Genomic DNA, 19,813 nt, shown 5'->3' with positions numbered 1-19,813 from the left:
TTGCTCAAATACCAAATACTACTTTGATAAAAGCCTGGAAACTATGGACATTTTGCTGAAAATAAGCAAAAAATGAATGGTCATAGCGTTTAAACTAGTGATTAAACTAGTTTTTATGAGTAAAAAGAATTGGATATATAATTTAGAAGAGTGTAAATAGTAATGATTGTGTTTGTAACTGAAATAAAGATCAAAAATCTCTTTAAGTATTTCTCTTTTTTCTTCTCTTTTTTGACTTAGTTTTTTTTATCTTTTCATGTCTTTTTATTTTTTCTGATTATTCCTTTATACTTCTTTTAATGTTTTTACAAGGTTTTAATCTTGTAATTTTTTTCTCAAAAAAAGTATCTAAAAGGATAGACAGACAGATAGATAGATAGATAGAAATAGAGATAGAGTTAGATAGAGAGATAGATAATCAATGAAGAAAAAGTGTTGTCTCCTAAGTCTTGCGTAACAATTTGCAGCCTGAGTAGAAAATCTGAAGTATGAAATCATGAAGCTCTCTACATGGGGCTGCCTTTGAAAAGTGTTCAGAAACTTCAGATCGTGCAGAATGCAGCTGCGAGAGCAATCATGGGCTTTCCCAAAAATGCCCATGTAACACCAACACTCCGCAGTCTGCATTGGTTACCGATCAGTTTCCGGTCACAGTTCAAAGTGTTGGTCATCTAAAGCCCTTCATGGCACCGGACTAGGGTATCTACGAGACCGCCTTCTGCCGCACGAATCCCAGCGACCAGTTAGGTCCCACAGAGTGGGACTTCTCCGGGTCCTGTCAACAAAACAATGTCATTTGGTGGGGCCCAGGGGAAAAGCCTTCTCTGTGGCGGCCCCAGCCCTCTGGAACCAACTCCCCCCGGAGATTAGAATTGCCCCCACCCTCCTCATCTTTCGTAAGCTCCTTAAAACCCACCTCTGCCGTCAGGCATGAGGGAACTGAGATATTCTTTCCCCCTAGGCCTTTACAATTTATGCATGGTATGTTTGTTTTTACAATAATGGTTTTTTAGCTGTTTTAGTATTGTATTTACATGCTGTTTTTTATTACTGTTGTTAGCCACCCCGAGTCTACGGAGAGGGGCGGCATACAAATCCAATAAATAAAATAAATAATAATAAAATAAATTTGCTAGGTGCCAGTATCATGTCTGTTGCCTCTCCCTTATCCTCACCAAATGTCAGTGTAAATAATACAGCGCTTGATGAACAAAAGGATTTTCTAAGAAAGATAAAACAAAAGTAATTAACTAAAACAAAATGAAAGAAAGATGGTTAGATGTGGGCAGCAGGACATACTTCAACTTCTCCTGCTGTCTCCTTCTGGATTTCTTCAGCATCCTTGTCTAATCCATGATGACTCAAGCACGGTGCTAATTATATGAGTTTCTAGCATGCCACTAACTTCCTCCCACATGTGGTGGCCTTTGATTAAATTTGCCCATCAGTTTGAATAATCCTCACTGATTATTTATAACAGGCTAACAGCTCTTGCTCATTTAACAAAATGAACATTTTCAGAAAGGCGCATGCATAAACCCAAAACACGTCTTTCTCTGTATTTTCAGTAATTCTGGGTACTTCTTTTTCCCATTAAAATCATAAACTAAATATTTCTGTAAAAACGAGCTGGTACTCTGAAATTTACAGTACATTAAACCAACTGCTCTCTACTACTCTCTAATGTACCCTGTTGGTATGTTCCAATATAGCTATTAAAAACCTGTAACTGATAAAGATATTATTAATAGAATTGTAATTTGTAATGTTGGAATGCAGAAATTTAAATATAGAGAGATAGATGGTGTATATATGTGTGAATATGTGCCAAAGACAGAACTAGAACTCGTGGGCTCCCCATTTCTAGCTTGGTACCTTAAGCACTACAGCATATAGAATATCTTGTTGAGCCACCATACTTTCTCAGAATTTCATTGTGAATTCTTTAATTCCATTTATCAGATGGACTGGGTGTTTTTTTCCTGAATACAAAATAAAAAGTATGGATAATATATAGCTCGATGTCACATATTGTAATAGGTGTGTGTTCAGAGCCAGCTTGTGTGATGGAGCCAGGAAGAAGGCAATAACAAACCAGTTATAAAATCTTTTCACCCCTTCCCCAAAAAATGCTAAACTTCAGGGGTTTCTCCAGGTAGCTGCCAGGAGTTCTCAGTTATTTAAGATCAATAAGGGTAGGAAACCAATTCCATGTAGACCAATACTATTTTCATTGTAAAGCTATAGTAATTGAATCTTGCACACATGAATGTGTTTCCCCTCTCTCTGCCTTTATTTTTGTGTGAACCAGGGAACCATTTCATCTGATCCTTCTCTTGGTATCAGCAATTCCTTCTTTCCCTGAAGGCTCTCAGCCTTCTACTGGAGTCAACATTGACTCAAATTTGCGTACGTGAATACATACACACCTACATTCACCCACCCTCCAATAAACAAAGTTCTCTTGTAGTGTTTTAAAATGTGCATGCATCTCTTTATGGACAGAAATCTCGATGTATGTACTACAGTGTTCCCTCGATTTTTGTGGGTTCAAACTTCGCGAATAGCCTATACCACGGTTTTTCAAAAAATATTAATTTTAAAAATACTTGCGGTTTTTTTTCTATACCACGTTTTTTCCTGCCCAATGACATCATACGTCATCGCCAAACTAATAATTTTTGCAAATAAATAACAAAAAAAAATTATTGTTAATAAATAATTATGTTTATAAATATCAGGATCACTAAGTGTCTTGTTCAACGGCGAGTACCAGTAATAATGGTGAGTAAATGGTTGTTAAGGGAATGGGAAATGGTAATTTAGGGGTTTAAAGTGGTAAGGGATGGCTTGTGATACTGTCCATAGCCAAAAATGGTGTATTTACTTCCACATCTCTACTTCGCGGAAATTCGACTTTTGCGGTCAGTCTCGGAACGCATCCCCCGTGAAAATCGAGGGAACACTGTATTCCTGAAACCTGCAATATGTGGAAAATCATTAAATTGCTTTTGTAAAATTGGAGGAATGTTCACCAGCCGAAACAAAAAAGATGATCATTTAATGAAATGGGTACATATTTACACAAATGCCTCTGGGTGAATATAGTGTCTGGGAATTCTGCTACAATCACCCTTTGAGTGATGTCTCCCAACAATCTGTGGTCTCATCATTCTAAAAGTTGTCTTCTTTTAGCACAGAGGAGCAAGCTACCAGGAGATGGCAGTCCTGAGATAGAATTATTGGAGGATTTTCCTTTAATATCCATGGCAAGCTTTAGAATTCCTAGTTGCAGTTTGAATTTCAGGAGTCTTAGTCTGAACTGGAGCTCATAGTAGCTCAAAGCTAAAACTGTATTTGTGTGTTTGCTTACATTTGTATATAATCCCATGCATTTCAGAATCTATTTCTAAGGATACTAATATTTCGTTATTATACATAATTCAGGAGATACAGTATACTCAGCCAATCTATGAGAACTTTTACTGCATTCTATATTCATTTAAAGGTTACCGGTATATTACTTGTCAAGATAATGTCTAAATGTTCAGATAATTGACGTTCTAGAAGAAATTAGTGATGAAAAATGTACTAATGAAGCATTAACTAAAAAGCTCAATTACATTGGGGAAATAATGTAACTGGAGTTTCCATTATATTAGACAGCACAGTGGTACCTCTACTTAAGAATGCCTCTACTTAATAACTTTTCTAGATAAGAACCGGGTGTTCAAGATTTTTTTGCCTCTACTTAAGAACAATTTTCTACTTAAGAAACCGAGCCCAGAAAAATTTCCCAGGAAATTTGAGAGCGACACGAAGGTCCAGCCAGTTTCCTGCCATTCCCCCTTTAATCCTGGCCATCTGGGCTGCCAGAGGAGGCTTTTGGTGGCGCTTAAGGAGGCTTTGGCAGTCCAGAGCGAACAAAGCATTTTCCTTTCTCTGGGTGCTTGGACAGGGAATAAACCTCTGCCAGTGCCCAGAGAAAAGAAATGCTCCCTTCGCTCTGGGCAGCCAAGGAGTCACCACAGCGAAGGAAAGGCGCCGGCTACAAAGCGAGTGAGCGAGAGGAGAGGGTAGCCCTTCAGCATGGGAAGGAAGAGGCAGCAGGTAGCAGCACCAGCAGACAGTGTATGGGAGGCAGTGTATGGGAGGCAGCCTCGTGCCAGGTGTATTGGAGGCGCATGCTCCTTCTCGCTGCCTCAGAGTCCCTCTTTTTTTTTAAGCCTTAAGGTTTTGGATTTTTTTTTTATTCCCCTCACCTCACCTTCTACTTTCGGTAGCGACTGTCCTCCTCCTCTTCTTCCTCCTCCTTCTCCCTCCCAAATTCCGAGCTTTTATTTCTTTCATAATGGGTTTGCACGCATTATTTGCTTTTACATTGATTCCTATGGGAAAAATTGCTTCTACTTAAGAACATTTTTAATTAAGAACCTGGTCACGGAATAAATTAAGTTCTTAAGTAGAGATACCACTGTACACAGATTTGAAAGTCTTTTTTTGTTGTTGTTGTTGTTGTTTACTGTATGCCAGTTAAATATTCTACTGCACCATGAAACATATTTTCCTTCCCACCTTTCAAACCACAAAAATAGACATCTAATCTTTTCCAATCTTTGCTAGTCTTTGAACTTTCTTCAAAGTCGTACTCCATTGTCATTAACTTTCCATGACACTAGTGTCATGTTGCATTAAAAATGAAGAGGAATATTCTCTTAGATGTAGAACATTTGTAGCAGGAGGGGAAAAAATTAAAAAAGAAGAAAAAGGAAAAGTCAGTGAACAAAGATTGTCCTTTGTATGGGTCATAGAAAGTTGTACTTGAAAATATTGAGATATGAGAATATTTCCAAAATGTAGGACACTTCTCAAAAATTAACCTAGATTAATATTTAAAGCAGTTACAGACAGTTGTAAGTGCACTTTTCTTCTTATTTATATCCACTTGACTGTATTTGACTCTAAATATTTTCAGGTACCGTAGTTTTCTGGTGACTCAAATTGTGATTGTTCATGAGTATATGCCGCCCCTCCCGAGTCTGCGGAGAGGGGCGGCATACAAATCTAAATAAATAAATAAATATGTGCAGCAATTTCTATCAGATCCTTCTTAAATCCCTACCTCCCCAAAATACTGCTGCTGCTGCTGACAATGGGTTTTGGATTTTTCTTCTGACTTTGTGTCGGAAAATAAAGTCTGAAATACATATAATGGAAATATTGGAAATTCCAATTATGTTTCCTCTGACCAAAAAAGAAAAAGAAAAAAGGAAGCATTAATAATAATAGCCATAGGTAGTAGCAGCTGTAGTGGCAATGTATATATTATGATATTAGCTTATTTTATTTATCCATGATTGTCAGCGTTTGTCCATAAATATGTCTTAAAGTGTGCATGGATTCAAGGTCATTAGAAAAAACACATCCTCAATTTAGTTTTGTCTCAATTCCACTTTTTTAATGTAGCTATTAGGAGAGAAAACTCTGATTCAGGGTCCAGATATAAATTCCTCTTACCATTCCATTGTCACAACAACTTCACAATCTCATAAAAGGACTGAGGCAAGCATGTATTTTTCCCAAGGGCCTACAGAGATTGAATCTTACTATTTTCCACTTAACATTTTTTATATTTTCCAAATATCGCAGCAATACACTAACCAATCAAATGTTGATTGAAATATTTTTCTCATACAGTGGTACTTCATGATACAAACTTAATTGGTTCCAGGAGGAGGTTTGTAAGGGGAAAAGTTCGTAAGACGAAACAATGTTTCCCATAGGAATCAATGTAAAAGCAAATAATGCGTGCAAATCCTTCAGGAAAATCCAAAACTTTAAAAGGGAGGCGAACAGAGGGCAGGGAGCAGCAGCTAAAGGGGGCGGGTGGAAGAAGCAAGGCTAGGCTAAAGGGTGAGTGATCTATTTCGGCCTTATTTTGGCCTCATCAGCTAGCCATACCCACTGGGACTTGAACCTGCAACCTTTGCCTTGTAAGGCAGAGAATTATCCTCTAGGCTACAGTATCCAATCCCTTCAGCTCTGTACCAGGGAAGGGTTACATTTTGTGTCGAATCACCCTGGTATATTGAAGGAACATCACAGCTCCTGTTTTGCCTCTCGGCCCAACCCAGAGCCATTTCCAAGGCAGTTAATTTTATTGATAGCCGACAATTCTATCTGTATGTGTCACATGTTTAAGCTGAATTTGAAAATTAAGGGAGACTAGGATAGATCTATTTCGGCCTTATTTTGGCCTCATCAGCTAGCCATACCCACTGGGACTTGAACCTGAAACCTTTGCCTTGTAAGGCAGAGAATTATCCTCTAGGCTACAGTATCCAATCCCTTCAGCTCTGTACCAGGGAAGGGTTACATTTTGTGTCGAATCACCCTGGTATATTGAAGGAACATCACAGCTCCTTTTTTGCCTCTTGGCCCAACCCAGGGCCATTTCCAAGGCAGTTAATTTTATTGATAGCCGACAATTCTATCTGTATGTGTCATATGTTTAAGCTGAATTTGAAAATTAAGGGAGACTAGGATAGATCTATTTCGGCCTTATTTTGGCCTCATCAGCTAGCCATACCCACTGGGACTTGAACCTGCAACCTTTGCCTTGTAAGGCAGAGAATTATCCTCTAGGCTACAGTATCCAATCCCTTCAGCTCTGTACCAGGGAAGGGTTACATTTTGTGTCGAATCACCCTGGTATATTGAAGGAACATCACAGCTCCTGTTTTGCCTCTCGGCCCAACCCAGGGCCATTTCAAAGGCAGTTAATTTTATTGATAGCCGACAATTCTATCTGTATGTGTCACATGTTTAAGCTGAATTTGAAAATTAAGGGAGACTAGGATAGATCTACAGAGCTGAAGGGATTGGATACTGTAGCCTAGAGGATAATTCTCTGCCTTACAAGGCAAAGGTTGCAGGTTCAAGTCCCAGTGGGTATGGCTAGCTGATGAGGCCAAAATAAGGCCGAAATAGATCTATCTATCACATTGTAACAAAATACTATATTGAAATGAAAGCCAAATAATTTTGAAAGATTTGCTAGTACCCATATCAAATCCTAGAGAAGACAAGGCCATAAGATGTCACCTCCATGCTACTGACAAGAAAACTACACTGAAGTGTCACATTGTAAATGGAATTCAAGCTTGACTGGAAGTTTTGCGCCTTTTTAAAAATAGAACAATTTTAACTACCTTTGAAGGCAAGTCAATTAAGGTGTTTCTTCTTTCCTGTGAATATCTGGAAAGGTTTTTATCCAGATGACTTTTACAGCACTAAAAAGCTCCTGCTAAGTTGAAGATGTGATGTGCTATTGTGTATGTTTTACTTAAAGTAGAGCAGATGTTGGTGGATAGTTAGTATTGACTAGTTGTAATGGTTTATGGGTGTTCTGTCAGGTTTTCTGGTAGACTCCACCCGAAAATTCACAGAAACAAATTTCAGACATACACACGTCTGAAAATTCAAAACAATGTTCTTTATAATGAAAATTCACTTAAACTAAGCCCTCTTTTTGTAGAGCAAAGAGCACTAGTCTCCAAACAAACTGGTAATTTGTACAAGTCCCTTATCAGTTCTGTGATACTTAGATTGCAGCTGTGAGGCAATTCACAATCCTTCTTCTTTCACAAAGTGAAACACACTTTGCTCTGGTTTAGTTTCAAAGTGGGGAAAAATCAGCACACAAAAGGTCAAAGTCAGCAAAGCAGGCAGGAAACACAACGATCAGATAATCCTCCACAATGGCCAAACCCACAGGCTGCTCTTTATAGCAGCCTCACTAATGACCACAGCCCCACCCAACCACAGGTGGCCTCATTTTCTTTGATAATAATCTCTCAGTTGTTGCTGCCTATGCATCGCTCTCCACATGCATGGCTGTATCATTAACTCTTGTTCTGAATCCAAGGATGAGCTAGATAATTGATCTCCTTCTGAGCTGTCTGCCACACTCTCCTCCTCCCTGTCCCTCATGTCTTCTTGGTCAGAGGAGCCTTCATCATCAGATTCCACCGGGAGCAAAACAGGCCTGCGGCCTGTGGATGTCTCCCCCACATCCACAGTCCTTGGGGCAGGAGCTGGGCCAGAGCTAACACAACAATGGGAAGCTAAAGTACAGGCCATGTGCCTGAATCTCCATAAATGTTACCCATCCAGATACAGAAATGTACCAAATATATCAAGTTATGATGTCTCTTACCTTTAGCATAACCAATCTATAATTGGTTTATAAGACCAAGTAAAGCATAATTAGCTAGTGAGGATTAAAAATTGATTAAGGCAGGAGGAGGGGAATTAAAATAATCATTGGTGGGATTTTTAAGTTAGAAAAGGCATGCAAAATCCTTTTGACTCGCAATGTAAACAAATATTCCATGGGAACACTACACAGATGCTGGTCTAATTGCATTTTTAAGGCTTTAGTGAGCTATGAATCATGCAGAATTTTTTTTTAAAAAAAAATCAAATGGTCATCTAGCCCATCTGCTTTCTAACATTACTTTTTTCTCTGTTCCCTCCAAGCTGAAGAAATTTATTATAAATTCCTTGTTGTAAAGATCTATGCTCCAAGGGAACCTGGAATGTAAGATCCGTGAATCAAGGCAAGCTGGATATGGTCAAACAAGAGAAGACAAGACTGAACATCGGCATCTTAGGAATCAGTGAACTATAATCGACAGGAATGGGTGAATTTAATTCAGTTGACCATATACCAGTTGACCAAGTATACTACTGCAGACAAGAATCCCTCAGAAGAAAGGGAGTAGCCTTCATGGTCAATAAAAAATAGGAAAATAAAAAATAAAAGTCAATAAAAATAGCGAATTTTTTTTAAAAAAATAGGGATACAATCCCCCAAATGACAGAAAGATCTCTGTTTGAATTGAAAGCAAACCATTCAACATCACAGTAGACCATGTCTATACCCCAACCACTGGTGCTGAAGAGGATGATGTTGACTGGTTCTATGAAGCCCTACAGCATCTTCTAGAATTAATACCAACATCGTTGCGGATTGGAATGCTAAAGTAAAAGATAACCGGAATAGCAGGCAAGTTTGGCTTTGGAGTATTAAAGGAAGCAGGGCACAGACTGGTAGAATTTTGTCAAGAGAATATGGTGGTCATAGCAAACACTCTTTTCCAACAACCCAAGAGATGACTCTATTATCATGAACATCACCAGACGGTCAATACAGAAATCAGATTGACTATGTGCTTTGCAGCCAAAGATGGAGAAGCTCTATACAGTCAGTAAACACAAGACCAGGACTAAACACAAGACCAGGACCGACTTTGACTCAGATCAAGAGCTTCTCATTGCAAAATTTAGTCTTCAATTCAAGAAAGTAGGGGAAAGCACTAGGCCACTCAGGTATGAACTAAACTATATCCCTGATGAATATATAGTAGAGGTGAACAAATAGATTTAAGGAATTAGATCTGATAGACAGTGTGCCTGAAGAACTATGGATGGAGATTGCTACAAGAGGTAGCAATTAAAACCCTTCTAAAGAAAAGGAAACGCAAGAAAACAAAATAGCTGTCTGAGGAATCTTTATAAATAACTGAGGAAAGAAAAGAAGCGAAAGGTAAGAAAGAGGAATACACACCCAATTGAATACAGAATTACAGAGAAGAGCCTAATGCTGGGAAAGATTGAGGGCAAAAGAAGAAAGGGACGACAGAGAATGAGCTAGCTGAATGTAGTCACTGAAGCAGTAGCTATCAGTTTAAATGGACTCCAGAGGATAGTAGAGAACAGGAAAACTAGGAGGAATGTTGTCCATGAGGTTGCATGGGTTGGACACAACTTCACAACTAACAACAACTGAAAAAAAATCAACCTCTGTGATATCATTTACTTCTGTGAAAATAAAGTTAGTGTAAAAAGTTCCACAGTATTGCAAATATATATTTTATTAACCCCCTTCCCCTCTTCTTCTTCCTCCTCCTCTCCCTCCTCCTCCTCCTTCTTCTTTCCCTTTTGAAATGAATTGGGTCTGTATGCCTTGTATTAGTAATTATCCTGTCATTTGAATGACATGGTTTCATGATATCTGATAACTATATTTTGGTAATGTTTGGGAGCAGCCAACCTTGAACTGGCTATTACATTTCATGACACCACTCTAGGGACTATTGCTGAGCTTTATTGGCTGACGTTATTCCAGGAAGAAGAAATATTTCCCAGCAATAAGGAAGAGAGCATCTACGCTAAATGAAAAATTGTGGGATGAGTAAGAAAGAGAGAGAGAAACAATTCTTCCTTCCTCCCTGACCTTGGGTGGCATAATTGAAATCGGCAAACATTTCATGCTGAAAATAAATGTGCAGCTTAAAATAAGTTTAAAACTTGTGTGAAATAAACTAAGCTATTTAGTAGAATAATGAAATTCAAGCCATAGCAAATTACACAGAAATGATCAATGACAGAAAAGATTGTAAGGTCACGGGGATGTCATACTTCTTAGTTAGAGGGATTGCTATTTAGGATGGATTAAAATAGCTAAAATTATATTACAAACGTAGAGGTAAATAACTTTGTTATGAGCAGCAGGTGTTTCTGGAAAAACAAGAAATTTTCCAGTTTGGGGAAATTAGCATAGTTGCTGAAAATAACCAGCATAGGAAGCTAGAACTAATACCAGAATGTGGGCATATTTGCATATTTTATTTGCATAACACAAGCTGAGCCTTGGCACAGAGGTTGGATTGGTTGCCAGCCGTGATTGGCAGCTAAAGATTTGACCTGTTTCCATTTCCTCTCAGCTATGAGCTCAAGGTGATGTGAGATGTGATAATTCTACCTGCTATTTTAGGTGATGTGTGACTGTGTTGTTGTAGGATCCAGGTCACAAACTCCTTTTAAAAAGTCCTGTTCTTAATACAAGTGTTTACAGGAAAGTTCCAGGTGTTGGTATTTATTCCATGAACATAAATACATAAATTTTATTCATTGTAGATGGAACAGCAAAGAATCCATTACTGGAAAAGAGTATCATACCTAAAAGCAAGCTAATTTCCATTTAGAGTTTTTAAAAAATAATGCAGTATCAGATTGCCTACATAGAAATTCTATTTTTCATCCTGCCTGACAATCGAGTAATGTTAACCCAATTAATATTAGGCCTCTTTTGTGTTGTGATTCAGCCTGAAGCTCCTCAGGGACCGGCTGGATCTCTGCCGGATCCATGCCCAGAGGAGGAGGACAGTGAACAGGAGAGGGAGGACCAGGCAGACGGGGGAGAGGAATGTCAGGAAGAGGAGGAGGGAGAGCAGCCTGAGACCCCCCAAGGGGGGCGCTCTCCCAGCTAGTAGCTTGGATTCATTGGATGAAGACGCACAGGCTATAATAGACATGAGGCAGCGATGAGCAGCTCAAAGATGGGGCCAATTAGAAAGGTATTTCCATCCCTGAATTGGCAACAGCTGGGTTTGGGTGTGGTTCTCCTCAGCAGGGTTGAAAAGGCAGGCCCACCCTTACAGTCTTGTGGAGAGTTATCAATTAGGAGTCCTGTGACCTTGCTTCGATTCTCGGCGTCTCTGATCTTGGCTTGTGGCCTAGAAGTCTGGAAGACTTGGGGGAGGCGTGGGTTTTATTATCTCCAGAGTTGCTTTTGCCAGCAAGAATCCTGTTTTATTGCCTGGCCTTCGTGAAACCTCTGTGAAGCTTCATAGTGTTCCTGTCTGTAACCTGTGTTTGCTTTGAATTATATAAACTGCCTTTGCTTTTTACCAGTGTGTCTGGTTACTCTTTTTGGTTGGTGTTGGCGTCTGGGGGGACCCAGATAGAACATTTTGTAGCTATAAACTGTCTACAGCGTGCCCTATATATATATTATGTATGTATGTATGTATGTATGTATGTATGTATGTATGTATGTATTGTATGTATGTATGTATATATCTACAAAAACATGTGTGTGTGTGTGTGTGTGTGTGTGTGTGTGTGTGTGTATACATAATATATACTAACTATATATTGTTGGTATCATTTGTAACACTGCCTTTTTTTGGTGCATTAAATCTATTCAGTCTATTTTATTTCTAACCTAAATGAAGTTTGCCGAGTTCAGACTGGAGTTAGTCTGCTGATTTATATAATTTGTTAATGGTAGTTTTAATACTTAAGTGAATATGGGAAAGTGAGAAGGAGAGAGATAAAGAGAAAGACAAAGAGAGAGACACTTTGCTCAGTAATTTGCATATGTTGAAGCAAGATTTGTAGAGTTAGAGTTGTAAGTTTATACAGATTTACTAGGTTACAGGAAGTGTTTCTTCTGAATTAAGAATGTGTTGGAATACACTGTTCTGAACTCTGAAGTCATTCTTGCAAAGAAACAAGCCTATCCATTGTTCTCCTTCATGTAGAGAACCTAAGGTCCCAACCCTAGCCCAACATATAGGAAATTGTATTCTCATCATAAACTAGATAAAATCTTAGCCAGACTTAGGCCAGGCTGAGGAGAGGAGTATCCATCAGAATACTACAAAGGAACCTGGGGCCTCCGGTAAAATTTCAAAACAAATAACAGTCTGCAATTATTTTAGATATTTTCCCCCTCCTGCTACCAGTAGTCACTATGTGATTTTGTTTTTCTTTCTCATGCTTTCAAGGGAGTATTGACTCCTAATGATTGCCTGATCAAAAAGAGGGCGGGGAAAATATTTACTGAACCCCTCACATCCTGGACACAAATTGTTTCAACTCCTACCCTCAAAACGTCGCCACAGAGCACTGCACACCAAGACAATTAGACACAAGAACAGTTTTTTTTCCGAATGCCATCACTCTAATAAACAAATAATTCCCTCAACACTGTCAGACTTTCTACTAAATCTGCACTTCTATTCTACTAGTTTTTCTCATCATTCCTTTCACCCATTTCCTCCCATGTTGACTGTATGACTATAACTTGTTGCTTATATCCTAAGATTTTAATTAATATTGCTTCTTCATTGCTTATTTGACCCCTATGACAATCATTAAGTGTTGTACCACATGATTCTTGACAAATGTATATTTTATTTTATGTACGCTGAGAGCATATGCACCAAGACAAATTCCTTGTGTGTCCAATCACATTTGGCCAATAAAAATTCTATTCTATTCTATTCTATCAAGTCCTTTCTTTTTTCTTGGCAAGATTTCAGATGTGGTTTGCTATTGCCTCCTTCCTAGGGCAAAGTCACCCACTTGGATTTGTGCCTTAGGTAGGACTAGAACTCATATCTCCCAGTTTCCACCTTAATACCTTAACCACTGCACCAAACTGGCTCTGTCTTTTTGTAGCCAATTTATATCGAAACATCCAGTCTCATATACTTTGTTTTTAATAGGAGCAAATGATAATTATTTACTTACATAAAATTCAGTAAAAATAAAAGGTACTTCATACATACTTGAGTTGGCCACCCAAAAACTATTTTCTGACCTCGGGACTGCAGCAACTATTTTTTTAATAAAGATCTTGTCTTCTGAATGTTATAATTAATATTTATCTTGCCAGAGACAGGAATACCAATTCCCAAAGTAGGGTGAGAATTGCAAAAACTGCCCTCAGGCATTTTAAGTTCTTGGACAGTTTAGGTATATCACACTTGGCATAGCTTTCCAAATTAATAGTATGCCTATAATGTTCAAATTTAATTGGCTCTCAGCATTTTAAGATTGAAAGCAATTATGCCAACTTATAGAGAGCAGAAGTACAGTGTAAGCTTTGAATTATCTGTGTGCATAATTGTGCTGGATATCTTTTCAACTATAAGTGAAGGGGGGGTAGCTAATCTAAGACACATATTATAAAGTCAATGGCTTTTCTTTAGGGGAAAAATGAGATAAATTTAATATTCATGAGAAGCTTTTCTTATCTAATGACAAATGAATGAAAAGGTTAAAAGAAATCAGCAAAGGAATGACCCATAGAAAGCAATCCCCATTGTGTTTTAGGGCTCATAATTACAGATATATCCCTAGGGGAACAATCTTTGAAAATTAAACATTCTTACTGCATAACATATTTGAATAAAAATGAGAAGAGCTTACATTGTTTTTTTTAAATGCAAAGAAAAGGCCAATTATAGCTTTTCTACTCTATGGTGAACCTATATATGCACACACACATTCACAAACATGCAAACAAAACAACAATATGAACCAAACAGTGACAAAATAAGAGAGATATTCAGTTAAGATCCTTTACCTATTATGGTATATTAGAATATTTTTTCAGGCAGGAATTCAATAGCAATAGATATAGTACAACTAATAAGCAACATGTAAAGAAGAAGATTTTATAGCAGGACCATTTGAAATGCCTACCTGTATTCTATATCATTGCATATAAAATATCTCAATGGATATTTAATTTTCTTTGGCTTGGTTCCATTTGTTCATAATTAGAATTGATAACCATTTCAGATCAACATTCAAAATCTAAGTTGGAGCCATTACCTTCAAATCCTTATTCTGTCAACAGCTCCAGGACATTCAACTACCTTACTCTTTAAATTGGACTCTATCAATTTTTAATGTAAAACTCTTGTTTCAACAGCATATTGCTTGCTCTAGGATAGCAGCTAGAAAATGGACAATTTCTCCTGTTAGTATGGAATCAAATATTGTCTAAATCCATGCAGCTGAATTGTAAATATGTCCTTCATAATGCCCAGACTACCTTGGTTATTACCGTAGATAAAAGCAGATTTGGGATTCTCTATTAACCTGCTCCCTTTTGGTACTAGTTGCCCAGTTGATTTGTAAGAAATTGTAATGAGTACATCAGCTTATATGATAAAATCATGCATGAGTGCCAATTTGCCATGTATTACCAAGACTTAGGCAGATTTATGCATGTGATGCATATTTTTTATCTATACTCGAATGGATATTAAACACGGTTAATTAAATGAAATAAATGTAGGTATTCCAATTTGTTCACTTACTGTAGGCGAACAGTTATAGTTGGCTTCTTTGTCACCAATGGGTCTATCTACTCGGGCTTGAAGTTTCTTACGTAGCATTACATCATAGAGGCAAAATATGGATTTGGAGGGTATGGTGTTTGGTCCTTGCCTATACATCTCTCATCCAAGTTCACTTTATTAAAGTATGGAAAAGTTAAATGTTACTTGCCATAAGGAATTTCAGAATCCCTACAAAAATCAGCCTAATGAGACTGTTTTTGATTTCATGGATGTCATAATGATTGATGGATGCCGTAATAACTAAATGAGTAATGCAGTTTCTTGGCGTGCTGTCTGTATGGATTTTATTTATTTATTTCAATTTATTATCCCCCCCCCAAGTCCAATAGATTTGATATTTTTTAAAAAATAAAAAAAATATTATGTAATCCATGTAAGGTAAATAGATGTCCCCAAACTGTAAGACTATTACAACTGTCTTAAAAATGTAGGATAGGAGTTCTTAAACATTATTAAATGCTGTTAAACAACTGAAGTTTGCAGATGATACAACAGTGATCAGACTCATTCGAGACAATGATGAATCCACACACAGACGGGAAGTTGAACAACTATCCTTGTGATGTGACAAGAACAATCTAGAACTGAACACACTCAAAACCGTAGAAATGGTTGTAGACTTTAGGAGAAACCCTTCCACCCTTCCACCACTCACAATACTAGATAACACAGTATCAACAGTAGAGACCTTCAAATTTCTAGGTTCTATCATATCTCAAGACCTAAAATGGTCACCTGACATCAAAAAGATCATCAAAAAAGCACAACAAAGAATGTTCTTTCTGTGCCAGCTCAGGAAGCTCAAACTGCCCAAGGAGCTGCTGATACAGTTCTACAGAGGAATCATCGAGTCTGTCATCTGCACCTCTTTAACTATCTGGTTTGGTGCTGCAACCCAACAGGACCGACACAGACGTCAGAGGACAATCAGAACTGCAGAAAAAGCAATTGCTGCCAACCTGCCTTCCATTGAGGACCTGTATACTGCACGAGTCAAAAAGAGGGCGGGGAAAATATTTACTGACCCCTCACATCCTGGACACAAACTGTTTCAACTCCTACCCTCAAAACGTCGCTACAGAGCACTGTACACCAAGACAACTAGACACAAGAACAGTTTTTTTCTGAACACCATCACTCTACTAAACAAATAATTCCCTCAATACTGTCAGACTTCCTACTAAATCTGCACTTCTATTCTACTAGTTTTTCTCATCATTCTTATCACCCATTTCCTCCCATGTTGACTGTATGACTGTAACTTGTTGCTTATATCCTAATATTTTTATTAATATTGCTTCTTCATTGCTTATTTGACCCCTATGACAATCATTAAGTGTCGTACCACATGATTCTTGACAAATATATATTTTATTTTATGTACGCTGAGAACAAATGCACCAAGACAAATTCCTTGTGTGTCCTATTACACTTGGCCAATAAAATTCTATTCTATTATTCTAACATTAGTCTCCAGACCTGATGGATGGATGATAATATTGTAAGACTTCTGTCACGAAGGGGAAAAAAGAGGAATGTTTCAGTAGTGAAACAACTGAAGAAAACTAAAACCTGGAGCTTCCAGTGGGCTTGAAATAAGATGGTTATGATGCATTGAAGATGTTAGTGGTGGTGGTGCCAATTTTATGGGCCATATCTTCCAATCTTGTATTTCTTCTTTGAGTTTTTCTTTTATTTTCTTTTTTCAGTTTAACATTTTTATTAGGCTATAAGATAAAATACAAAAGTAAATACGAAGACATAGTTGGGGGGATGAGGGGGAGAGAAAAGTTTTTCTCCAAGTCTTTTTCCATTAAACCTAAAAGAAAAGTTTCTGGTTTCATTTTAAATTTCATTTAAAGAATTTTCTGTATTATAACATGACTCTTACTTCAACATTTTTCTGCTTTATCACATGTCCACCATAAACGGTAAAGTCTTTGATTTATTCTATGTTTTGTCTGATATCAGCTTTGATGTTGTCCAATCTATGTATTGTTTGATGGATTGTTTTCCTTTGACTGCTAACTTCAAACATAATTGCTTTCTCCAATGAATTTCCCTGCATGACATGGCTGAAATAAATGAGATGTAGTTTTGTGATTTTGCCTTCCAGTGATATGTCTGGTTATTCTAACAAGAATAATCATGCATTCCAGTACTTGCCTGTTAGTTCCCTTTGCTGTCCAAGGAATATGCAGAAGTGTTCGATATACAGTGTATTGAAGATTTGGCACTTTAAAATGGTTGGGGGGGAGTTGTATAAATGAAATGTGAGGATAAGCCAAAATTTACATAGAAATATTATTTTGTAAAGCCCACGAACAGGGAGGTCTGCATTATGATGCAGGACATAGAGATGTTCCTAGAAAATTCCTAGAAAAAAATTAAAAGAGGGGGGATTGTGAGAATTATCTATAGAATCTAGGCATCTAAGGCCTAGATAGATACAAAACACTCTTATTAGAGTACTAAACTTCCGACCTTTTGGACAGTGGACCTTACCAGAAAATGCAAAAAGTACAAAAACATGTTTACATCCTGCATCAGAGATGAAGAAATCCTATTTTTTAGGCCAAGAAACATTCATAAAGGCAGAACAACAACTTGATGGATTAATCTAGAGAGTTCCGAGGAACTATGATGAAATTGGATGTAAGACAAACCCATATATGGACAAATAAGTGGACAGGAAGAAGTGGGGGTAAACCAGACATAAAAATTCTATATAAGATGATTCTTGTAGTTAGGTACTTTACCTTCTGAGGTTCACGGGTATTCTTCCCGTGACTTCTCTTGGTCGCTGTATGATACTGTATGATCATGCTGTAATCTTTATCTTATGTTTGTGTTATGTTATCTTTATGTTATGTTTGATATATGTTTCTATTATATATATATATATATATATATATATATATATATATATATATATATATATATATATATATATATATGTGTTAAATGTTTATAGCTGGAATTTTAAAATTAAGGGAGACCAGGATAGATCTATTTCGGCCTTATTAGGCCTCATCAGCTGGCCACACCCACTCTTTTACTGGGATTCGATCTGGGAAGCTTCTGCATTGTAAAGCAGAGAGCTAGCAATTAGACCCATCCGATCTGAATCCTCTCAGCTCTGTACCAGGGAGGGGTATATGTTGTTTTTTTTTTTTTTTTCTTATGTCGGATCACCCTGGTATATTTTTAAGGAACGTCACAGCTCCTTTTTTTTTGCCTATAGGCCCAACCTAGGGCCACTGCAAGGCAGTAATATATTTATAGCCGACAAACTATATTTTGTATATATATTTCACCATCATCAGGCTGAAGTTTTAAGCTTCGTGTTGCTGTAAATATGGTCATATTTACAGCAACACGAAGCTTAAAACTTCAGCCTGATGATGGTGAATGTGATTTCACCGAAACGTCGCATAGAATAATGTTGTTAATAAAGATTTTTAGTTTTTATTCTCTTGGTCTGGGGAATTTTTCTTACACAAGATGTAGTGTCCAAAGACAAATTCCTTGTGTATCTAATCACACTTGGCCAATAAAGAATTCCATTCCACAAGATAATTTGGGATGCTCAATAATAGCAATAGCAATAGCACTTAGATTTATATATATCGCTTCATGGTACTTTACAGCCCTCTCTAAATGATTTACATTAGTCAGCATATTGCCCCCCAAAATCTGGGTCTTCATTTTATTGACCTCAGAAGGATGGAAGGCTCAGTCAAGCTTGTGCCAGTCAGGATTGAACTGCTGGCAGTTGGGAGAGTTAGCCTGCAATACTGCATTCTAATCACTGTGCCATAAGGCTCTTTATAACAGATCCTAAGGTCAATAGCCATTTTTCAGTGTTGCTCTGGCAACTCTAATAATGGTCATTCAGTGATGCATTCTCCTTGGACAAAAAGAAGGAATTGTAACTTATGTAGGTATGAATCAAGCCTTCATTTTGATCTCATTTAGGGCTTAACTCAAAGGAGACTATAAGATTTGTAACAGAGGAACCTATATATTCATATTGATCATTCATTCTGATAGCATGTTTGCTCAGATGTTATGGACACATGTCACATTCATTTTCTGCTTACCTTTGTAGTACATTTATTTATTTTATTTATTTATTTATTTTGTCCAATACGCAATGAGGGTTTTAGTGGGTATATATCTATATACACATAGTAAAATACATGATGAAGGTTATGGAGGAGATACTCATAGTAAAATATATCTAAGAAATAATAGAAAAGAAGATAAGGTAATAGAACATATCAAGGAAAGAATAGAAGAAGAGATATAGGAATAGAAGAAAGGTATAGCAGATATAGGAGAGCAATAGGACAGGGGACAGAAGGCACTCTAGTGCACTTGTACTCGCCCCTTACTGACCTCTTAGGAATCTGGATAGGTCAACCGTAGATAATCTAAGGGTAAATTGATGGGGGTTTGGGGATGACACTATGGAGTCCGGTAATGAGTTCCACGCTTCGACAACTCGGTTACTGAAGTCATATTTTTTACAGTCAAGTTTGGAGCGGTTAATATTAAGTTTACATGTGTTGTGTGCTCTTGTGTTGTTGTGGTTGAAGCTGAAGTAGTCGCCGACAGGCAGGACGTTGCAGCATATGATCTTATGGGCAATACTTAGATCTTGTTTAAGGCATCTTAGTTCTAAACTTTCTAGGCCCAAGATTGAAAGTCTAGTCTCATAGGGTATTATATTTCGAGTGGAGGAGTGAAGGGTTCTTCTGGTGATGCTATGCTAAGGAAATGAGAAAAAAATACACATGTAT

The sequence above is a fragment of the Erythrolamprus reginae genome, chromosome 4 (genome assembly GCF_031021105.1).
Source record: "Erythrolamprus reginae isolate rEryReg1 chromosome 4, rEryReg1.hap1, whole genome shotgun sequence".
In the NCBI taxonomy this organism is placed as follows: Eukaryota; Metazoa; Chordata; class Lepidosauria; order Squamata; family Dipsadidae; genus Erythrolamprus; species Erythrolamprus reginae.
Note: the sequence above shows the minus strand (reverse complement) of the source record.